This window comes from Triturus cristatus, chromosome 6, assembly GCF_964204655.1.
Source record: "Triturus cristatus chromosome 6, aTriCri1.1, whole genome shotgun sequence".
NCBI classification, from domain to species: Eukaryota; Metazoa; Chordata; class Amphibia; order Caudata; family Salamandridae; genus Triturus; species Triturus cristatus.
Genome location: NC_140589.1, coordinates 372,736,006 through 372,755,226, shown reverse-complemented (window position 1 = coordinate 372,755,226; position 19,221 = coordinate 372,736,006). Strand labels below are relative to the sequence as shown.

Below are 19,221 nucleotides of genomic sequence, written 5' to 3'. Positions count from 1 at the left end.
TCAGCAAGGGGTCATTTGTGAAGATCCTTTAAGGTTTCTTTACTGAAACTAACAGTTAAATATAGGAAAATTTGAAATTTAGTTGAAAAAAACCAGCCTTTTGTGTTGACGTTTTCACCTGTAACTTCTTCTAATTATGACAACACTTTGAAAGCAATATACTGTTACATCCGCTGGATCTTTCTGGTTGTGGGGATATATAGAACTTGTAGGTTCACCAAGAACCCGACGAACCCAGAGTCAAAAACTGAGCAGCAATTTGCAATGGCTTTTTATTACGTACCGGCTATATAGCAATTATTGTGGAAAAATCGGTATGAAAGACACCTATGTATTTCTGAAATTAGAACAAATTATAGAGTTTAGAAACAGTAGATATTTGCACATTTTCAAAATTGGGAATACTCATACTAGCTTGAGAATTATCGGTCATTTTTCAAAATGACTTCTTTTTTACAGAATGTCTTTCATTTGGAAGGCAGAAATGCATCGAAAGTCAATAGGTAATAACAGTTGCTTTACAAATCTGAATTACCCCAAGTCTCCCGATAAAAATGGTACCTGACTTGTGTGGGTAGGCATAATTCCCACGACAGAAAATGACTCAAAACCCAACGTGAGCACACCACATTTTCACAATGAAAAATTACCCTTTTTTTGCAAAGTGCCTAGCTGTAGTTTTTTAACCCTAGCTCTGCCGGCACTTAGGGAAACCTAGAAAATCTATACATTGTTGAAAACTAGACACCCAGGGAAATCCAGGATGGGGTGACTTGACTGCCTCCCACCAGGTTCTGTTACCCAGAATCCCTTTTAAACCTAAAACTTTTTCCATATAAACTCCCTAATTAAAATTTGACCAACAAATCCCTGGCATATACTGGACTTTTTGCCCCCCAGGGGGGCAGGGAGGCTGTAACTTTTGCAGGGGAGGTGGTGGGGGCATGGGCGTGCCTGTTTTGAGCAGCCCCACCCTAATTCAAATTTGCCCCAAAAGAATCCCTGGCGACTAGTGGGCTTTTTGCCCCCCGGGGGTGCAGATTGGGGGATGATGCCCCCAGGGGGGGCAGAAAGCCTACTAGATCCCAGGGATTTTTTTGAGCAAATTTTAATTAGGGTGGGGGCTGCCAAACACGGGCATGACAATGCTCCCACCCTAATAAAAATGTTCCCAAAAATATACCTGGCGTCTAGTGGGCTTTTTGCCCCCTTGGGGTGGCAGATTGGGGGCTACTGCCCCATCTGTTCCCCAGGGGGGGGCAGGAAGGCTGCAATTTTTGCGGGGGAGGGGGGACAAAAAGTCCAGTAGACGCCAGGGATGTTTTTGGCAAATTCTAATTAGGGTGGGGGCATTGGCATGCCCGTTTTGCCCCCAAAAAAACCCTGGCATCTAGAGGGCTTTTTGCCCCCCCGGTGGGGCAGATTGGGGGCTAATGCCCCCATCTGCCCCCCGGCGGGGCAGGAAGACTGTAATTTTTGCAGGGGAGGGGTTGGGGGCATGGGCAGGCCTGTTTTGGGCAGCCCCCACCCTAATTCAAATTTGCCTAAAAAAATCCCTGGTGACTAGTGGACTTTTTTCCCCCCCGGGGGTGCAGATTGGGGCAGAAAGACTGCATTTAGCCAATTTTTGTATGGGAGAGCGAAGGCCCTTGCCCAAGGGGCCGCTTCCCCCTCCCTGGTGTCTAGTGGGTGGATCCCTGTTTGGGGATAGCCCTCCTGGTGCGATCCCGAAGCAGGGATCCACTGGGGAGGGGTACCATTGGAAAGGGGAGATTCTCCCCTTTCCAATGATACGTCTCCCGTCGTTCTACGTGCCCACGGACCTGAGATAGCCCCCTGAGCACTTAGAACATGAAACTAAAATGAGCCTAAAGGCTCATTTCAGTTTCGGTTTCTGTGCAATGAAGACAGCGCGACGTGCGCACTGTTCTTCATTGCACATCAACCAGGGAGGGGGCCTCGGGAGCTGGGGAAGCTCTTCCCCAGCTCCCAAGGTCAAAGGGATTAAATAGAAATCCCTCTGCTGTCTGCAGCAGAGGGATTTTGTGCCCCTGGCCTCATGACGGAATGGTTTCGTCATGAGCATAGGGGCACTGATGCTCATGATGGAACCATTCCGTCATGAGCATCGAAGAGGTTAATGCTTTATGCATTGTAGATTTACGGATCGAGGATTACTTTTTGGAATAGTTGGATTTTTTTATTTTTGGGGGAGTAATTTTTATTCAATTTGGATTATGAATTACCAGCATTGTTTTACAAGATGTGGGATTTTCTGTCTACAGCTATGTAAATGGTAAGTTAATTTAATTATTTATTGTGGGAGGGAAATGCTATAATGATTACTGGTATTATTGTTTATTTTTTCAAATATCTCATTAATATGTCTATATCTTTATTTATTAATAAAAATATATAGGAAACATTATTTAGTTTAAAAAATAATAATTTGTAGGCATTTTAATAATTTTAGCAGAAAAGTATTATATATTTTACACTGGTTTCAAAGTTTAGAGTAGGGTTTTGGCAATTATTGCTAAGTATTCTAGGCATCTTGTTGTAGGGTATAGTCTGACTTATTGTAGGTATTCAAACATTTGTTTAGTTTGTTTGGATAGTTTAGGCTTTATTTGTGTGACATATTGCTCCATTCTCAGCTGTTGGTAGCTCTGTTCTTTTTGGAGGGAGAGTAGGATGTTGTTTAGAGTAGGTATACCTCCTCCTGTTGCTTGTAAGGCATTATGTCAACCTTCACATTGTTTGTTTTTGCCTCTTGATTTAGTGTGCTAAGGTAGACATTCCACCATGGAATTTGGTATTTTGGTTGTCTCCTATGTGCTGATCTATGGAGTCTTCCCACCCAGGTATCTTCAAAATAGTGTAAGAGGGGACTTGATTTTTGTTCGTGTTGGTGGTAGTAGGGACTTTCTATTAAAAGATTGTAATGTTCTGCCACGTCAGTAACTGGGAAGTAGGCCAGTGCAATACGTTTTTTTATTTGGTAAGCGAATGAACTGTTTGTCGCATATTCAACACTTAGGGGTCAATTCCGATCTCGCTCGGAAGGCCTACGAATCGGATTTGGCTTTTACGGATCCGATTCGTAGCCTTTTTTTCCGACTGAATTGTAGACAGGTCCGAACGACCAAGTATGATGCAAATATTGCATACACGCCAACTGAATCATCTCCCAACCCGATCCCATCCGAACAACTCGTACGCAGACGCTTCGTACAGCTCAATGGACTCGAGCGAGCAAGTACGATGCACGATTCGGACAGCCCACGAATCGGTATGTCCTGGTCAAAAAAGCTGCTGGAATCATGCTTTTGGGGCCCATAGCTGGCCCCCCATCATCTGGAGCATTCTGATTTGGACCAATGGGGGTACCCATGGGTCCCCCTTCACATGCATGCACAGTGTGGTGGGCACCATAGGGTGCCCGCAACAGGGTGCACGCTTTTCCCCACCTGCCCCTTTTTGCTATGGGAGCCTGTCTATGCGTCCCATGTACGGGCTCCCATAGAGTTCAATGGGAGTCCGAGCAAACCGAGTCTGTACGCATGTGAATGCATCGTACTCGCTTGCTCAGACTCCAGGTGCATGATCTGCTCGTAAAGCCCTAAGGATCCGTGTCGATCAGAAGGCTTTCTGAGCGAGATTGGAATCGGGCCCTAAGTGTTGATTTCTGAAGGTGTCTCCATAGACACTGATTGAAATGATAGTGACATCCTTGAATTGATGTGTGTGGGTAGGACTTTAAAATTGCACTTATCATAGCCTGCTCAAAATCTATTATTATTTTCTGCCGAAAATAAATATTTGTTTCCTGTTTAATCTTACTTAGTACTTCCATATATGTGGAGTTCTGTTTATTGGGTAGCAAGGCATAGATTAAGGGAAAGTATATGGGATATGGTAGAATGGGCCCTGGGATATGGTAGAATGGGCCCTGGTGGAGGAGATGCATATTCGGTTATCTAGGACAGATGACAGGGTAGCAGAAGAGCGAGAGATTTGGGTGGCATCATTTGAGGGATTTTAGGCGGTGGAAAAGCACTCTCTGGGTCTGAATAGGAGAAGTCAGGCAGTGGTGGTGAACACACAGAACACTCACATGGAGAGGGAGAGGGGGGTGCAGAAACACAGGGGTCAGTGGCACAGGAGGGATAAAGTCGTTAGCAGAGGTGGGAGGTGGAGATACAGAGGAGCCTCCTGGTGCCACCAAGAACTGTGGACATGACTTACTAACATGTGCTTATTGGTAGGGGGGTGGGGGAGGCATGGCTCTCCGGCTAAATTGGTGGTGTTGAAAATGATGATCGTCATGCTTGTATGTTTTTCACACATGGAGAGTGAGAGAGTAACAACACAGTTGCGTTCTCCCGTACTAGCCTTTTTTTCACAATAAGCAACTGTTGTGGGAAGAGTGGAAAATCATAATCTTCAGTTGTAGTGGAGTACTCTTCCAATACCCAATTGTCAGGTGGAATATCAAAGATATTGAAGTAAAAGCCTCACTCACATAATAGTGACATGCTTCATCATAGGCAAATACTCCACACCCAGAGTAGATGGTACTCTCTGGGCGGACTCAACCAAAGATATAATGGGAGTTCTTAGATAAGTGGGTAACTGGTTAAGCAGGGAACCAGGTTGGAATTAAAAATACCTACGAGTATACCCTTATTTGGTCCTTTATTCTTGGGTACTCTTGGTATCGTTAAAAACTTCGTGTTGGGGTTATTTTGAATCTAATTTAATTCAAATGTGCCCTCAGTTTTGTGCCAACATGTTTCGGCCCTTGCAACTAGCCCAATCGGGTCTGGGGGCCTTCGTTAGGGGGATATATTTTTGTTCTGTATTTGTATATCCCTGCCGTGTGTCAATGCATGTGTTACATGCAACCCGAAAGTGAGGCCTAATGCACTCACCTGTACGTGTTCGTATTCCGACACCAGTAGTTTTTCTATTAGAGATATCAAACAGAAGCAGTTCAACATTTATACCTTATAAACATATTGAAAATACTACTGTGCCTATATTGTGCTCTTATTTTCTACAATGAAGGTGGAGTGTAAGTGCACCACCTGACTACGTGCTCACTATTTGTGGCTTAGTGGACTAAAAAAATTTCAATCCAAAAAAGTGCCAATTCACTAAAATCCAATCACCGCGCTACGTGCTCTCTAAAAGGGATTATTGGATCATAATTGTAGTAGGCACGACCGTTGTGTAGGTTAAAACCAAATGCCGCAATCTCTACTGTCTCGAGAAAGGCGCTGAGCGTGGTGTTATGAATCCCTCATTGGAATTCTTTTAATAACTGTGTTCTATAGTGCTTGTTTATAAACCTCTAGACAGGATATATTCATTGTTCTCATCTAAGGTGAAGGGAGAATTATCTTTCCGACCATGTCAAATTAATAAAGCAACAACACATTGTTTCTCACCTACTGGGAGATGCCTACCCGCACCATGCAGTTCTCATGTGTAGGGATGATGTCTTGTAGTCACACACTAAATTGAATAAACGATATTGGTCACATGCTATCTGATGCAAAACACGACTTGTTTGTTATATATCTGACATGCGTGGTATTAACATCTATGCGGAACGTGCACTTTATGTTATCGATATGTGTCTCCCCCACAACTCATGGTAGTATTACCCAAATTCCGTAGCGAGCAGTCGCTACATTCGCACACCCGATGAGACTCAGAATATTATAAAACATGGACAATATCCCGCGGTGCAGTTCCTAGTTGCCCAATAAATCTACGAACCTCGTGTCCGCTAGTGGAAGGCGGGCTGTTCTTGCCTGCCCCTTCCAGATTATTGTGTTCTACATGGGCGATAAGGAGGCATCTTCTCCTCCCCCTTAGTCTAAAATGAGGTAACAACAATTGTGCTGCCTTTCAAGTGTCTAGTGTAGTTAAATTGGGGGCCTCCATGAGTAAATGAAATTCTATCCCCACTTACTTCATCAAAGATATCACCCGCTGTTCCACCTCTCGGGACACATCGTCTGCCGTCGGAGAGGTTCCACCGATACTGGGGCCTTAAGTAGAGCGTATTCCTTCTGTTAATTAGTCGCTCTATCTGGTTCAGAGTGATCTCTATGGTTGGGAGGGGGGATGCCGGGATGTTTGGCATGTGTCTAATTGGTGCCCAGGATTTCTGGGTAATGTAGTTTTGCATGTCGCGTTTACGGTATGCTTTCGTTGCGGCGTAAATCTAATTCTTTTTTATTTCAATCAGTGTAACTTTATGTCACCACGAGGTTTTTACAATTCCGGTCGGGACCTCTGAACATCGTGTGTTCAACTACGGAATTTAAACGAGTATGTGGAGAGTGTGTTTACTGCCAAGGTTCGTGGTGATTCTTCCACTCCCCATTTATAACTCCTACATATAAGCAAGTGTGTGGAGAGTGTGATTGCAGCCTCCCAACCATAGAGATCACTCTGAACTAGATAGAGCGACTAATTAACAGAAGGAATACGCTCTACTTAAGGCCCCAGTATCGGTGGAACCTCTCCGACGGCAGACGATGTGTCCCGAGAGGTGGAACAGCGGGTGATATCTTTGATGAAGTAAGTGGGGATAGAATTTCATTTACTCATGGAGGCCCCCGATTTAACTACACTAGACACTTGAAAGGCAGCACAATTGTTGTTACCTCATTTTAGACTAAGGGGGAGGAGAAGATGCCTCCTTATCGCCTATGTAGAACACAATAATCTGGGAGGGGCAGGCAAGAACAGCCCCCCTTCCACTAGCGGACACGAGGTTCGTAGATTTATTTGGCAACTAGGAACTGCACCGCGGGATATTGTCCATGTTTTATAATATTCTGAGTCTCATCGGGTGTGCGAATGTAGCGACTGCTCGCTACGGAATTTGGGTAATACTACCATGAGTTGTGGGGGAGACACATATCGATAACATAAAGTGCACGTTCCGCATAGATGTTAATACCACGCATGTCAGATATATAACAAACAAGTCGTGTTTTGCATCAGATAGCATGTGACCAATATCGTTTATTCAATTTAGTGTGTGACTACAAGACATCATCCCTACACATGAGAACTGCATGGTGCGAGTAGGCATCTCCCAGTAGGTGAGAAACAATGTGTTGTTGCTTTATTAATTAGACATGGTCGGAAAGATAATTCTCCCTTCACCTTAGATGAGAACAATGAATATATCCTGTCTAGAGGTTTATAAACAAGCACTATAGAACACAGTTATTAAAAGAATTCCAATGAAGGGATTCATAACACCACGCTCAGCGCCTTTCTCGAGACAGTAGAGATTGCGGCATTTGGTTTTAACCTACACAACGGTCGTGCCTACTACAATTATGATCCAATAATCCCTTTTAGAGAGCACGTAGCGCGGTGATTGGATTTTAGTGAATTGGCACTTTTTTGGATTGAAATTTTTTTAGTCCACTAAGCCACAAATAGTGAGCACGTAGTCAGGTGGTGCACTTACACTCCACCTTCATTGTAGAAAATAAGAGCACAATATAGGCACAGTAGTATTTTCAATATGTTTATAAGGTATAAATGTTGAACTGCTTCTGTTTGATATCTCTAATAGAAAAACTACTGGTGTCGGAATACGAACACGTACAGGTGAGTGCATTAGGCTTCACTTTCGGGTTGCATGTAACACATGCATTGACACACGGCAGGGATATACAAATACAGAACAAAAATATATCGCCCTGACGAAGGCCCCCAGACCCGATTGGGCTAGTTGCAAGGGCCGAAACATGTTTGCACAAAACTGAGGGCATATTTGAATTAAATTAGATTCAAAATAACCCCAACACGAAGTTTTTAACGATACCAAGAGTACCCAAGAATAAAGGACCAAATAAGGGTATACTCGTAGGTATTTTTAATTCCAACCTGGTTCCCTCCTTAACCAGTTACCCACTTATCTAAGAACTCCCATTATATCTTTGGTTGAGTCCGCCCAGAGAGTACCATCTACTCTGGGTGTGGAGTATTTGCCTATGATGAAGCATGTCACTATTATGTGAGTGAGGCTTTTACTTCAATATCTTTGATATTCCACCTGACAATTGGGTATTGGAAGAGTACTCCACTACAACTGAAGATTATGATTTTCCACTCTTCCCACAACAGTTGCTTATTGTGAAAAAAAGTCTAGTATGGGAGAACGCAACTGTGTTGTTACTATCTCACTCTCCATGTGTGAAAAACAGATTTAGAGGGGCCTCCATAGCCCAGAGAGCCTTAAAAAATACAACTCCTCAAAGGGTTACAGGGACACTGAATAAAATCTATTCTGGTAGGACCCTTTACAGAATCGGGGGGTGGTACACCTCCCTCTGTTGGTAAAAAGAACCCTTTAAAAATGGCGGAAGGGTTCGCCTATGATGAGGATGAAATATCATCCATTTTAGCTTTGCCATCACTGATCTCTGACTTACTTACGTATGTAAGCCAAAACAATGGCGATTGGGATTCCTTAACGAATTGAAACGAACACAACTCAAGACCCTACTACATGGTGCAATTATGACCGAATATTTGAGGGGCAACATAGCACCCAACGGTCTGATTGTAACAAATTCTCCACGAATATTTTTGAATGACCCGGAATTTAGACGCAGCTGGTCCTTGATTGCATGGAAATGCAGCAGGGATTGGCTCGTCTTAATTATAAAACTGCAAAAAGACTTTCAGATGCTCTACTCATTGAAATAAAAACACTAGAAAATGGTTTGAAGACTCAGATTACAATCGCACAATTTAAGAAGAAACTAGATGAAAACAATAAAACTATTAATGAATACAAAGAATATCTTACCCAGGCAAAAATCACAAAATTTCAAAAAGATTTTAAAAAGTTCAAGTTTGAAAACGTATTTCCATACTCCAAAGAAGATTACACACCAACTGAAAAGGATAAATCAGATTTTACAGATACAGATAGCACAGGCTCTGGGAATTACTCAAGCGATTCATCATACGACGGCCAAAAAGGCAATCAAAGACGCAGAGGCAATCGTCCCAGAAGGAATAGGGGTACATACCAACACCTTGGCCCATACCAACAACCACCGTTTGGGTGGAACCCCTTCATGCAAGCACCTTTTCAACCACCACAATTTGGATATCAATGGCAACCCTATCAACAACCTTTTTTAGGACGAGGCCGGACACAAAGAGAAGGCAACCGGAGAGGACCCAGGGTACAGTGGGAAACAAACAGAGAAGACCCTACGGCACAGGAACCGAGACCCAGCACGAGCAAGAACACACAGGAATATTAAACCTGAGCACCAGAGTCCTCTCAAAAACACAAGAAGAAGTGCTTAAGAAAGGACTAGGCTTCGTCCCGACGAATAGGTCTAATCTCTTCAATTTAAGAATAGAACTAGCAGAATTTTTCCGTCGTCTTCGACTATCTGTGTTCTTTTCAGAAACAGAGGGACCTGAAGAATTGACCGACACTGGAGATAAAAACACTGGCCTACAAAAGAAATCAAAATTCATCCCTCCCAATCATACCATGCCACCAGCACTACTAGCCTTTGAAAAGGCGGTAACACGGGAAGTTGATCAACTCAAAGATAAGAACCGTAGATCGTTCAACAATTTCACAACTATGGAACGGCGTACACTGACGGAATTCGACCAGATGCAGGACATCATCATCAAACCAGCGGATAAGGGAGAAGCAACAGGGATCCTACCCATCGCAATGTACAACATGGAATGCCTAAAACTATTAAATGACTCCCGTAATTACACACGGTTGCAGAGAGATCCAACGGAAAACCTAAAATCAGAAATACAGGAGATGGTAACGAAAGCTACAGAAGAGGGATGGATCACTACCACGGAGGGGAATTTTTTGAAAGAGAATTACCCAAAGATACCATACTTTTATATTCTCCCGAAAGTACACAAGAACATAAATCCACCACCGGGAAGACCAATCGTTTCAGGCATTGGTTCGGCACTCGAACCACTCTCAAAATTCGCTGACCATTTCTTAAGACCAATGGTACAAAAAATGCCTTCATACCTTAAAGATACACAGGACATCTTGTTGAAACTCCAACTACTAAGATTTGATCCAACTACCGATTACTTGATGACCCTCGATGTGGAGGCGCTTTACACCAGCATTCCACAAGAAGCTTCTCTAACGGTGATAGAGAAACTACTGAGATCAGAGAATTGGACATCAATAACACCGATAAAGTTTGTTGTGGATTGTGTAAGATCAGCTCTGACGAGAAATTACTTCGAATTCGAAGGAGAGTACTTCCTACAAACCCATGGTACATCTATGGGCATGACCTGCGCGCCTAGCATAGCGTGCCTTTATGTCCACAACTTTGAAACAACGTTCATATATAGTGAGACAAACCCTTATCAAACCAACCTGGGTGCGTGGAAACGCTTCATCGACGATATATTCGTCATCTGGAAAGGAGATGCTGACAGAGCTCATGATTTTCTGGCTTGGTTGAACTCCAGGGATGAGTACCTGAAGTTCACGATGACCTTGGCAAGAGATTCCATTACCTTCTTGGATCTAAAGATCTGGCCAACTGAAGGGATACTAAAAACAGAAGTGTTTTACAAACCGACTGACGTGAACAACTTGCTCAGATATGATAGCTTTCACCCCAAAGCTCTAAAAGATAACCTGCCAGTAGGTCAATTTCTAAGATTGAGAAGAAATTGTACAGACAAGGCGAAATATGAACTCCATGCTGAACAACTGACAAACAAATTAAAGACAAAGGTGCCGATCACGATCCGGTAAAAAATGTCCCCGTACGACTCGTATCGGGTCTTTTTACCGTACGAATCGTACAAGTGCCGTACGAACTGGCAATCACGATTCGCATGGTAAAAAGTCCATACGAACCGCACTGGGAATATTTCCCCACACGTCCTCGGGTCGGAAAATGTGTCCGACACGTCCTCGTACGATTCACCGTACAAACGTGAAAGGTGAACTCCGACCGGGGAATCACGATCCATCCCGGGCGTCCGAATGTACAACCGTATGGTGAAAAGACCGTCCGCACCGAACTCCCATAACAACCATGGAGACGTCCAAACAGGTGCCCGGTACGTGCCGTACCCCCCCCAGCCCCCGTAGGTACGGGCCGACCCCCCCCAGCCCCCGTAGGTACGCGCCGACCCCCCCCCCAGCCCCCGTAGGTACGGGCCAACCCACCCCCAGCCCCCGTAGGTACGCGCCGACCCCCCCCAGCCCCCGTAGGTACGCGCCGACCCCCCCTGTGTGTACACCCGTGTACGGTGCGTACCCCCCGTGTACGTTCGAGTCGTACCCCCACCCGTGTATGTACGGTGCGTACCCCCCCGTGTACGCTCGAGTTGAACCCCCCGTGTACGCTCGAGTTGAACCCCCCGTGTACGCTCGAGTCGAACCCCCCCGTGTACACTCGAGTCGGACCCCCCCGTGTACGCTCGAGTCGAACCCCCCCCGTGTACGCTCGAGTCGGACCCCCCCGTGTACGCTCCAGTCGAACCCCCCCGTGTACGCTCGAGTCGAACCCCCCCGTGTACGCTCGAGTCGGACCCCCCGTGTACGCTCGAGTCGTACCCCCACCCGTGTATGTACGGTGCGTACCCCCAGCGCGTAGCGCTGGGGGTACGCACCGTACATACACGGGTGGGGGTACGACTCGAGCGTACACGGGGGGGTCCGACTCGAGCGTACACGGGGGGGTTCGACTCGAGCGTACACGGGGGGGGGTCCGACTCGAGCGTACACGGGGGGTACGCACCGTACATACACGGGTGGGGGTACGACTCGAGCGTACACGGGGGGGTCCGACTCGAGCGTACACGGGGGGGTTCGACTCGAGCGTACACGGGGGGTCCGACTCGAGCGTACACGGGGGGGGTCCGACTCGAGCGTACACGGGGGGGTTCGACTCGAGCGTACACGGGGGGGTCCGACTCGAGCGTACACGGGGGGTACGCACCGTACACGGGTGTACACACGGGGGGGTCGGCGCGTACCTACGGGGGCTGGGGGGGGGGGTCGGCGCGTACCTACGGGGGCTGGGGGGGGGTCGGCGTGTACCTACGGGGGCTGGGGGGGGGGTCGGCGCGTACCTACGGGGGCTGGGGGGGTCGGCGCGTACCTACGGGGGCTGGGGGGGGGTCGGCGCGTACCTACGGGGGCTGGGGGGGGGTCGGCGCGTACCTACGGGGGCTGGGGGGGGGTCGGCGCGTACCTACGGGGGCTGGGGGGGGGGTCGGCGCGTACCTACGGGGGCTGGGGGGGGTCGGCGCGTACCGGGCCACCTACTCTGGTCGATTCGCGCCGTACTTCGCTTTTGCGGCACTTTTTGGGTGCCGTGAAAATATTGCCGTCCGGACTGCTGTCGGTTCGAATCGTAATTCCTGGTTCGTGAAACGCTGCCTGAAAGCGTCCCGACGTCACGTCGCAGCATTCCCGGATCACATTCGTATGTATATTTTCGTCGGTCGGTGTTTTTTACGATTCGTACGGAAATGGTGTTTCCGTGCGAATCGTAATTCCATGTTTGTAAAGTTTTACAACCGGGTACGAGTCGGACGGGGAATTCGCTCCGACCGACGGTTCGTACGCGGTTTTTAACGGATCGTAATCGGCACCAAAATCTTATCCAAAAAGATTGATCAAACAAGCATATAAAAGAGCGAAGAACAGCAACCGAGAGGGATTGCTTGAACCTAGAACTAAAACTGAGAACAAAAGAATGGTTTGTGTCACTACCTTCGGAACAGAATCCAATAAAATAAAAGGAATTGTCCTACGACATTGGAGAACCCTAAACTCAGGGGGTCTGGGATTGGAAAAACCATTATTTGCCTTCAGGAGAGGGAAGTCAATCCGGGATGCTGTTGTTCATACCCGTCCAAATAAGAGACAAAAAAGAACAGGACAGCAACACACTTTATGGAATCTCCCAGAAGTGGTAGGACATTTCCCGTGTGGATCTTGCAGCGTATGTAGATTAACAACAGCTACCAAGGAGATTAACGTAGGCCTAAGAACCCCTTGGCAACAACGTTCCTTTAGCAATTGCAATAGCCAGAACGTAGTCTACCTAATAACATGCAAATGTAAGAAGATATACATTGGTATGACCACACGGAAAGTGAAAACCAGAATAAATGAACATCGGAGCACATTTAGATGTGGTAAAACAATTACCAAAATGATGCGACATTTTCAAACCCAGAATCACAATGAGAATGATTTCACTTGGACTGTGATTGAAAAACTACCAAATAGCTGCAACGAAGGACAACTACTCAAACTGGAACAGAGATGGATCTACCGCTTGTCAAGCGAAGGAATACGCTCTACTTAAGGCCCCAGTATCGGTGGAACCTCTCCGACGACAGACGATGTGTCCCGAGAGGTGGAACAGCGGTGATATCTTTGATGAAGTAAGTGGGGATAGAATTTCATTTACTCATGGAGGCCCCCGATTTAACTACACTAGACACTTGAAAGGCAGCACAATTGTTGTTACCTCATTTTAGGTTAAGGGGGAGGAGAAGATACCTCCTTATCGCCCATGTAGAACACAATAATCTGGGAGGGCAGGCAAGAACAGCCCGCCTTCCACTAGCAGACACGAGGTTCGTAGATTTATTGGGCAACTAGGAACTGCACCGCGGGATATTGTCCATGTTTTATAATATTCTGAGTCTCATCGGGTGTGCGAATGTAGCGACTGCTCGCTACGGAATTTGGGTAATACTACCATGAGTTGTGGGGGAGACACATATCGATAACATAAAGTGCACGTTCCGCATAGATGTTAATACCACGCATGTCAGATATATAACAAACAAGTCGTGTTTTGCATCAGATAGCATGTGACCAATATCGTTTATTCAATTTAGTGTGTGACTACAAGACATCATCCCTACATATGAGAACTGCATGGTGCGAGTAGGCATCTCCCAGTAGGTGAGAAACAATGTGTTGTTGCTTTATTAATTAGACATGGTCGGAAAGATAATTCTCCCTTCACCTTAGATGAGAACAATGAATATATCCTGTCTAGAGGTTTATAAACAAGCACTATAGAACACAGTTATTAAAAGAATTCCAATGAAGGGATTCATAACACCACGCTCAGCGCCTTTCTCGAGACAGTAGAGATTGCGGCATTTGGTTTTAACCTACACAACGGTCGTGCCTACTACAATTATGATCCAATAATCCCTTTTAGAGAGCACGTAGCGCGGTGATTGGATTTTAGTAAATTGGCACTTTTTTGGATTGACATTTTTTTAGTCCACTAAGCCACAAATAGTGAGCACGTAGTCAGGTGGTGCACTTACACTCCACCTTCATTGTAGAAAATAAGAGCACAATATAGGCACAGTAGTATTTTCAATATGTTTATAAGGTATAAATGTTGAACTGCTTCTGTTTGATATCTCTAATAGAAAAACTACTGGTGTCGGAATACGAACACGTACAGGTGAGTGCATTAGGCCTCACTTTCGGGTTGCATGTAACACATGCATTGACACACGGCAGGGACATACAAATACAGAACAAAAATATATCGCCCTGACGAAGGCCCCCAGACCCGATTGGGCTAGTTGTAAGGGCCGAAACATGTTTGCACAAAACTGAGGGCACATTTGAATTAAATTAGATTCAAAATAACCCCAACACGAAGTTTTTAACGATACCAAGAGTACCCAAGAATAAAGGACCAAATAAGGGTATACTCGTAGGTATTTTTAATTCCAACCTGGTTCCCTGCTTAACCAGTTACCCACTTATCTAAGAACTCCCATTATATCTTTGGTTGAGTCCGCCCAGAGAGTACCATCTACTCTGGGTGTGGAGTATTTGCCTATGATGAAGCATGTCACTATTATGTGAGTGAGGCTTTTACTTCAATATCTTTGATATTCCACCTGACAATTGGGTATTGGAAGAGTACGTCATGCTTGTATTACTGTCTTACATGATGCTGCAGTCCTGTTTTGGTATCAGTGAAAACAATAAAATCATATTTTAATATAAGATGTACACTTTTGAGTAACTGTACTACTTTGGGTTATTCACAGAAGTATTTATTTTAAATCTAGCACCATTTTTTTAAAAAATATGTTGAATTATAATAAATAAAAACTTGAATCTCAAATTAAAAATAAATATCCCATCTATAGAAAGAAATGTTATCATATGTTAATATTAATTAAAAATGATTAATAGAATTAAATGAAAATAATGTAATCATGTTTTAATAACAATTAATATTACAATAATTTTAATTCAAACAAAGGTTATTAAAATATTTTATAATTAAATAAATATGTTTCAGTTTTTGAAACTTTAAATATGTTATGTTTTTAAATAGTTTAAATAATTTAAGATTATTTCATATGTATTTTAATTTAAATCCCTACCCTGATTCTTTTTCATTGGAGGCCATGGCAGGACTTGCGATTGTAGGATTGTGAAATCAGCGCACACCTTATTAGCTACGTGATAAAAGAAACTCAGGGTATCATTATCAAAAGAATGCGTGCAACCCAGAGAAAGTCAGCCAGCCAAATGCAATGAAGTTCTGCTGGTGGAGAACCACCAGTGTACTGGGTGCACAGCGCGTGTACAAGTATATATTTTTCACAAAATTAACAAAAAAAGCATCAAGCAATTAATTCTTTGATAATTAGTACAAAAATATCAATAAAGTATCAGAATATTATCAGCTTTTATACAAAAAAGAAGGAATGACATCCGTATTTGCTAACATTGCTATATCATTTGTAAGCAATGATGTTTAACACAAAAAAACAGTGTTAGAAAGAATTTTTTGAAAGAATTTTTAGATGGTTGAACACTAAACATGAAGTATCATCTTGCCCGTTCTTGCCCAATGCATTTCAGGATATAAAATCCCTTCTTCAGGGGCCATTAGAAAATGAAAAATTAAAAAACAGTAGTAAAGATTTTTTCTAAGAAACAAGGATAAAAAGGATAATCAAGCAAATATTCTATGTACAACATCCATCGAAGGGAAAATGCTAATATGCGTTCAATTAGAGGCAAGAGAAGGGTGTATTAAAGAGTGTAGTTAGTCTCTGAGTGCGACAAAATAATTTAAGAACAAAAAAGAAAGGAAGAATTGATGGAGATACCAATACGTAGATAGTGCACGTGAAATCCTGAAGAGGTCGTGGCCAAGGAGTTACACAAAAAAAGAACTTCTAGCTTCTAAAGCGAAAATCAGTCATAACCACCAGGTCTTCGTATCCAAATTTTCGACAAAATCCAACACCATTAAAAGAATCATCTTGTCAAGATGGAATATATTGAAATGTGATCCGGATTTTAAAGGTCTGTTTGATCAAGAGCCTTTATTTGCATACACTCATAGTAAAAATCTTAAGGAGATGTTGACTCAATCTCAACCTCTTGATCAAAATGAGTACACAGGTATGCATAAGTGTCATAACTGTGTGAACTGCAATAATGTCATCACAAGAAACACTATTAACCATCCCCATACAGGCAAAACTATTTCACTACGGTACAATGGTAATTGCAATTCAAGTTACGTTATGTAAACTATCAAATGTCCATGTGGTTTTCTTTACGTTGGGAAAACGACGCGAAAAATTAAAATACGCATTTCTGAGCACAAAAGCACAATACGCACACAGAACACTAACTGGCACGTGCATCAACGTAGGCTTTTGCGATTCCTTAATTGCGATTATTAAGGAATCGCAATTAAGGAATTGCAAAAGCCTATGCATGTTGGAATTGCTATAAAAATAGCGATTCCTACACATTCCTTAATTGCGACCCGCAAATTTCGAGTCGTAATTAAGGAATGCCGTCCCATTCATTCCTATGGGCCTCCAGGCCCATAGGAATGAATTGGAGATTGCATGAGCAATTTGCGAGTACCAGTAGGTACTCGCAAATTGCTCATGCAATTTCAAGGGTGCAAGGGTGTCAAAATGATACCCTATTGCACCCCTCAAATTGATCTGTGCACATATGTTGCACAAACACATGCCCTAAAAGGCATCTGTGTGCTCAACATGAAACTTTGAAAAATGCACAAAAGTGCATTTTTCAAAGTTTTTGCAAATTACCATGAAGTACAACTTCATGGTAATTTGCTCCCCCTATTAGCGAAATCGCTAGTTTTTTTTTTTACTTTAATGCATTGCATTTAAGGAATCTCAATTTGGGATTCCTTAAATGCAAACGCAATTTAAGTAATCGCAATCTAGAGATTCCTTAGATTGCAATTTTTGCATTTGGGATGATGCATCCCAAATGCAAAAATTCCGGTCGCAAAGGGGCAGATTCTGAGAATCTGCCCGTTTGCGACCGGTATTTCCTTTGATGCATGTGCCTGTAAATCAGATTTGGTGTCGCACTGGCTTGACCATCATCACACAAATGCACAACTTAGGTTTACTATTCTGGAAATTCTAAAATGCAACCTAGGTTTTGATAATGCTAAAAGGCTTAGCCAGAGGGAAGTGTGGTGGACTAAATTCTTACAGACTGTAGCACCAAGTGGTCTTAATGATAAAATTGAAATGCAATGTTTTCTTTGAAATACAGACGATATACACTTTTATATGTCATATCATAATACAATGTTTAATCTGCAATACATAACATGAAACATTAGATTGTATATATGCGTTCTGTTCCTGGCAATCTTTACAAGCCATAAGTCACTTATTCATTTGAGTGTAAGTTTTTTTTATAATTAACAATGCAATCTTTTACTCCATTTCATCTTGTGTATCCCTGTAGTCACTAATCTCACTTCACAGACACATGTCACCATCACTTTTACTGTTACTAGTGTCTAAACAGCTCAGTTCATTTAGCTCTCAGAATTTAATTCAACACAGTATCAGTGTCCTTATATGTATTCGGGAACCATTTTTTCATGGTGCCCGACTCTCGTCCCTCTATAAATAGTGTCATTTTGACTATACGCATAGTTCATTTTGACGTCTAATTATACTATCAGATACATCAGTAGTTGTTTTCGTCTTCTTAGGTAACACGCGCACTCTTGAGCATTTTTGCATCAACAGAGCCCATCCATTTTCGAGTTACGAGGTAAATCTCTTTGGCAACATATATTCATTTGGTTATCAGTTGGTTTTATAATCTTGGTCGCCATTGTTGCACTTCATTTTCCAGTTTGTGTCTACCTGAGTTTCACCTGGATCTGTTAGTATATCGTTTTAGCCCACATTAATTGAGTAAGCTTATACGCAATATATATATTGATTATCACTGCGGTTATTAAGCACCACACGGTGGGTTATGTTTCCTTTGACATATAGCAGTCTTGCTGTTAGTATTTACACCACTGGGAGTGGTTGATTCGGTTACAATAATGTAGGGTGATTTCACGTGCCCTATCTACGTATTGGTATCTCCATCTATTCTTCCTTTCTTTTTTGTTCTTAAATTATTTTGTCGCACTCAGAGACTAACTACACTCTTCAATACACCCTTCTCTTGCCTCTAATTGAACGCATATTAGCATTTTACCTTCGCTGGATGTTGTACATAGAGTATTTGCTTGGTTATCCTTTTTATCCTGGTTTCTTAGAAAAACTCTTTACTACTGTTGTTTAATTTTTTATTTTCTAGAGGCCCCTGAAGAAGGGATTGTTATATCCAGAAATGCATTGGGCAAGAACGGGCAAGATGATACTTCATGTTTAGTGTTCAACCATCTAAAAATTTGTTCAAAAATTATTTCCAACTGTTTTTTTGTGTTAAACATCATTGCTTACAAATGATATTGCAATGTTAGCAAATACGGATGTCATTCCTTCTTTTTTATATAAAAGCTGATAATATTCTGATACTTTATTGATGTTTTTATACTAATTATCAAAGAATTAATTGCTTGATGCTTTTGTTGTTAATTTTGTGAAATATATATACTTGTACACACGCTGTGCACCCAGTACACTGGTGGGTCTCCACCAGCAGAACTTCATAGGACTTGCGATTGGCCATTTGTGGTGGTGTACTTACACCAGCTCTGAGCTAGAGTATTTTTACTACTGTTTTGCATCCTTTTTGGATGTAGTCGCTTTAGAAGTGCAGTTTGTTAACAGCAATATGCTTACTTTTTTGTGAGTGAATCTCTG

The 19,221-nt window shown here is 43.2% G+C and overlaps 1 protein-coding gene across 3 annotated transcripts in view; it reads left to right on the top strand.

Moving 5' to 3' along the window:
* LOC146817182 (uncharacterized) overlaps nt 1-19,221 on the top strand; it is a 146,527-nt gene that overhangs the window by 90,872 nt on the left and 36,434 nt on the right. The gene's annotated exons all lie outside the window — the stretch shown is intronic.